The sequence below is a fragment of the Triticum aestivum genome, chromosome 4D (assembly GCF_018294505.1).
Source record: "Triticum aestivum cultivar Chinese Spring chromosome 4D, IWGSC CS RefSeq v2.1, whole genome shotgun sequence".
In the NCBI taxonomy this organism is placed as follows: domain Eukaryota; kingdom Viridiplantae; phylum Streptophyta; class Magnoliopsida; order Poales; family Poaceae; genus Triticum; species Triticum aestivum.
The window spans coordinates 84265772-84271789 of record NC_057805.1 but is presented as its reverse complement, the minus strand read 5'-3'; positions in this window follow the sequence as shown (position 1 = coordinate 84271789).

Sequence of the window (6018 nt, the reverse complement as noted above, 5' to 3'; positions counted from 1 at the left end):
GCGCCGCCCGAACGGACACGTCTGAGTGAAGCTAGCCAGAGACCAGCCCCAGGCGCCCGGCTACCAGGCGGGGGTCGGTGCCCTGAAGATCTTCTCGCAGCAGGGTCATCACGGAAAGAGCGCGCTCTAGGACGTCAGGGGAGGCGGAAGGACCCGGAGATAGCAGTGCGGCAGAAGGGGGAGGAGGCGACGTCATCACCATGGCCTGGGAGGCTGGAAGCTCCTGAGCTTTGGGGACCTCGGCGACCGAGCCGGACGTTGGCACCTCCGGAGCCAGCGGGGCCACGGGGGATGACTCCTCCCAAGGATGCTCCCCCAAGCCTTGCGAGGATGATCGGGCCAGAGAAGCGCGAGCACCGTCGCTGCCCTTATCAATGGAGAGGGGTGCGGCCGCCGTAGGCGATCTGGTCCCGAGTAGTACCACCTCATCCTCCTTCCTCTTCTTCCCGCGGGCGTCGGCCTAATTGCACAACGGAGAAGCGTCAAGGATAAGCAGCAGAGCAAGAACAAGGCATGACAAGAACACTTATTGGTCCACCGCGGTGTAGTCCCTCCGCTTCTTAAGCTTGAAGCCTGAGAGCCTCGCAGCCTGAGGCGCAGGGGCGCGGGCTCTAGGAGCGGAAGAGGGGGCAGTAGATGGGCCGGAAACAACTCCAGGCGGTGTCGGAGCAGGAGCGTCGTCTCGGGAGATCAGCGCCGACCTGCCACTCGTCGGAACCTCGGCCGGTGGCCTCCTCTAGGGGCTGGCCTTGGGCCTCGAGGAGCCCCCAGCCACGGGCGGCTCCTCTCTCTATGGGGGACATCAGCCTCGTCATCGTCATCAGGCAGGGTGCGGAGGATGTCGGCCTTGCGCAAGGGGGAGGTCTCCCCCATCCCCTCGAGGGTCGCCTCCAAGTCGCGCTCCTCGTCCTCCTCCTCTCCCCCCTCCCCGCGGGAATCGCCAGAAGACACGACCACCGGCGCCGTCGCCATCGGGACCCCAGGGGGCGCCGGTGGCACTAGCCCGCGCCCGTCAAATGTGGGCATGGCGGCCGCGACCTGCGCCCCGTCCTTGCGAAGGAACAAGGGAACGAAGGCACTCGGCGGATACTCCCGGTCATCCCCGACCAGGAGTCGGAGAGCCACAGCCAGCTCTTCTTCAGAGAAGGCCTCCGGGCTCAAGCAAAGCTTATCTTCTTTGCTCCCAAGCATCCACAAGGGGCGTGAGCGCGCCTGGAGTGGAGCCACACGCAGCGTTAGGAATTCCCTCAGAAGCATGGCCCCCGTCAGCTTCGCCGCCTTCGCGTTGCCCGACTTCAGGTCGGCGGTCATCTTCTCCAGCACTGGCTTCGCCCGGTCGTCAGTAAGCTTCGCGCAGAGCCACCCTTCGTCGGACTGGGGCATCTTCGTCGGCAGCGTCAACCGTGGGTGGACGCACTTGGCATCCATCATGACCCACTTGCTCCTGAAGCCCTCGGCCTTCTTTCCAGCCTTCGAGATCGTGTTGGCCTTACCGGCTGTGACGAAGTTGGCGCACCCTGAGGTGTGGCCGTCATTGATCCGGAGGAAGAAGAAGTGGCGCAGCAGAGCCACGGACGGCATCACCCCGACGTACGCCTCACGGTAGAAGGCGAAGATCGACAGGAGAAGAACAGAGTTGGGATGAAGGTGAAGGGCCTGCAGCCTGTAATGGCTGAGGACGGCGTAGAAGAAGTCGGAGAAAGGGGGAACCAGCCCCGCAACGACGCTGCTCATGAAGAAGGGGTAGAAGGTGCTTCTCGAAGCCTCCGGCTCGGCGGAGCCAGCCCGGAGCTCGGTCTTCCCCTTCTCGTTGTTCTCCCCCGCTGTCAGCAGATGCGTGGTGGCGAGGTTCTTCTCTGAGACATTCGGCACGTCCAGAGACGGCTCGTACCAGGCGGGCGGCGAAGCAGCCTTGACCTTTCGGGGCGCCATTGGTCGCTGGCTCGGAAGGGAATTGAAGCAGATCTGGAGATTTCAGAAGCAAGGAGCGAGAAAGGGGATCTGGAGCAAGACGAAGGAAAGCAATGAAGGCAAGTGTTGCCCGCTCCAGTCTTTTGTCAGACGGGCAGTTGCCGAGGCAGCGTGGGGAAGCGGAGACGCCCACGTCCAATCAATCGCCACGCGTCAAGCGAGGCCGCAAGCTGTTGGGGCCCGCGGCGCTCTGCACTTGCCCTTTGGCTTCGCCTCGAAGCCAAGTCCGAGCGCGCCTTGGGCCCGGGGGCTACTGTCGGCGTCCTAGGAACGGGGGTCCCCAGACTTGCCTGCCTGCGGCCCATGGCGTGGCTCCACCAGCGGCCCTGTATGGCCCATCTTCACCAACAAACACTCAAGACCCTCGCGAGGGGCCAAGCCTCGCGAGGCGGACGACACAAGACCTCCTCGGGGGTAGCCTCACCAGGCTGGCTCGCGAGGGGCGGAGAGATCAAGGCAAGGGGCACCTCGCGAGGTTCCTGTGACGTAAGCCATGACGATCGGGGCCAGGCGGGCGCCAGCACGCGCAGTGTCCTCGTTTCCTCTTTGGTGCTAAAGAGGCAAGCGCAGGCGAGGAGTCCCGAGGCATCAGGCAAAGGTTGCCATATCGGTGCAACATGACCAAGACCAGCAGGGCGATAGGACGGAGGTCACCGTGGAGCCCAAGACAGCATCACCACCAGAGCCTTTGGCAGGTGGAGACCACCTTTAGTCAGGATAACTTGTACTAGTTGTCTCCCTTCGAATTTGGCCGTTGTGGCATCCCTTCCCGCTCAATATTTGGGAAGAGGACCAGGGCCTCTATAAATAGGACTAGCCACCGTCGTAGCAAGGGGGGATCATTCAGATCATCCCCATCCACACAAGCTCACCAAGCACAAGAGCACCACTCCTCAGGAGGTTGTTCTTCCGATTGTACTAGTTCATCCTCAGCCCAAGAGGCAATCCACCACACCACACTGGAGTAGGGTATTACACCACATCGGTGGCCCGAACCAGTATAAACCTTGTGTCTCTTGTTCTATGGGCTCGATGCGCTGAGCCTTGAGATCGCGGTGAGGGTGAGAGCTAGAGGGAGGAGAGATCTTCGTGTGCACCCCAGTGTTCGAACCTCAAGGGTTTTGCCGAAACCCGAAATCCGACAGCTTCTACAACTATCGCTAACGCATAGTGATAAAGTAATGCAATTACATGGCGTTTGCATTTCATACAATAAAAGCGACAACCATAAGGCTCCTGCCAGCTGCCGAAAACTTTTACAAAACATGATCATCTCATACAACAATGTATATCACATCATGTCTTGACCATATCACATCACAACATGCCCTGCAAAAACAAGTTAGATGTCCTCTACTTTGTTGTTGCAAGTTTTACGTGGCTGCTACGGGCTTCTCGTGAGAACCGTTCTTACCTACGCATCAAAACCACAACGGTGATATATCAAGTTTGCTGTTTTAACCTTCAACAAGGACCGGCCGTAGTCAAATTCGATTCAACTAAAGTTGGAGAAACAGACACCCGCCAGCCACCTTTATGCAAAACAAGTTGCATGTCTGTCGGTGGAACCAGTCTCATGAATGTGGTCATGTAAGGTTGGTCCGGGCCGCTTCATCCAACAATACCGCTGAATCAAAATAATACGTTGGTGGTAAGCAGTATGACAATCACCGCCCACAACTCTTTGTGTTCTACTCGTGCATATCATCTACGCATAGACCTGGCTCGGATGTCACTGTTGGGGAACGCAGCATGCAATTTCAAAAAAATTCCTACGCTCACGCAAGATCTATCTAGGAGATGCATAGCAACAAGAGGGGGAGAGTGTGTCCACGTACCCTCATAGACCGAAAGCGGAAGCGTTTTCTCGATCCAATCGATCAAGCACCGAACGTACGACACCTCCGAGTTCTGCACACGTTCAGCTCGATTACGTCCCTCGAACTCTTGATCCAGCAAAGTGTCGAGGGAGTAGATGAGTTCCATCAGCACGACGACCTGATGACGATGACGGTGAAGTGATCCGCGCAGGGCTTCGCCTAAGCACTACGAAGATATTACCGGAGGCGTAAACTCTGGAGGGGGGCGCCGCACACGGCTAACAACTGTTGGTGTGTGTTCTAGCGGTGCCCCCCACATATATATAGGTTGGAGGGGAGGAGAGGCAGCCAAGGTTGCGCCCCAAGTAGGAGGAATCCTACTTGGGGTCCTCCCAATTCGGCCTCCCCCCTTTCCTATTCCTATTCGGAGTAGGAAGGGAAGAGGGGGAAGGGGGAATCCTATTCCCTTTTTCCTTTCCTCCTTCCCCTTTTCTACTCCAATTTGGCCAGCCCATATGGGGGGGGGGCGCACCAGCCCCTTAGTGGCTGGTGTGTTTCCCCTCTTGGCACATAAGGCCCATATCTTTTGTCGGGGGTGCCCGGAACCCCTTCTGGTGACTCGATAAGTACCCGGTGCATCTCGAAACACTTCCGGTGTCCGAATACCATCGTCCTATATATCAATCTTTACCTCTCGACCATTTCGAGACTCCTCGTAATGTCCGTGATCTCATCCGGGACTCCGAACAACTTTCGGTCACCAAATCACGTAACTCATATAATACAAAATCGTCATCGAACGTTAAGCGTGCGGACCCTACGGGTTCGAGAACTATGTAGACATGACCGAGACACTTCTCTGGTCAATAACCAATAGCGGAACCTGGATGCTCGTATTCTCTCCTACATATTCTACGAAGATCTTTATTGGTCGAACCGTTATGACAACATACGTTATTCCCTTTGTCATCGGTATGTTACTTGCCCGAGATTCGATCGTCGGTATCTTCCTACCTAGTTCAATCTCGTTACCGGCAAGTCTCTTTACTCGTTCCGTAATGCATCATCCCGCAAATAACTCATTAGTCATGTTGCTTGCAAGGCTTATTATGATGTGCATTACCGAGAGGGCCCAAAGATACCTCTTCGATACTCGGAGTGACAAATCCTAATCTAGATCTATGCCAACCCAACAAACACCTTCGGAGATACCTGTAGAGCATCTTTATAATCACCCAATTACGTTGTGACGTTTGATAGCACACAAGGTATTCCTCCGGTATCCGGGAGTTGCATAATCTCATAGTCAAAGGAATATGTATATGACATGAAGAAAGCTATAGCAATAAAACTGAACGATCAACATGCTAAGCTAACGGATGGGTCTTGTCCATCACATCATTCTCCTAATGATGTGATCCCATTCATCAAATGACAACACATGTCTATGGTTAGGAAACTTAACCATCTTTGATTAACGAGCTAGTCTAGTAGAGGCTTACTAGAGACACGGTGTTTTGTCTATGTATCCACACATGTATCAAGTTTCCGGTTAATACAATTCTAGCATGAATAATAAACATTTATCATGATATAAGGAAATATAAAATAACAACTTTATTATTGCCTCTAGGGCATATTTCCTTCACATACGTCCGCGGACGCGACCGGTTAGTGACCGAATAGGATAGAGAGGAAAAAACTCATATCATCCCTATACGCCCGGGCTGTTCGCGAATCCTCATATCCATCTCAAATACGGGGAGGATATGAGGGCTCGCGGACGCGCCTCGGCGCGCCCGGGCATTCCACCACTTAGGACGCGGCCCCACCCCGGACCACCTTTTCTCTTTCTTTATTCATTCTTTTATTTCTCTCTCTTCAACTCCATCAATTACGTGCAAAGTGACCAGACATATGAGAAGAAAAATAAGGAGTGTGGCTGCGCGGACGGATAAATAGGGGCTTAAAATGGACACGTCCGGTCACTGACCGGGTGCGTCCCCGGGGGTTTAAGGGGTCATATTTGCTATGTCTGGTTGTAGATGCTCTTATGAACACACGTAGACCCTATCCTTATGAGCACCTCTGAGAGACTGAGCCATCATATATCATCTTGAAATTGACAAAGCCACAACATGGGCCTCGTAGTCGATCGAAACGTCTCCTCTCATTGAACGCATACCGCGCGAAAATATTGAAATAAATTCAAGAATAAAGCGAGCAT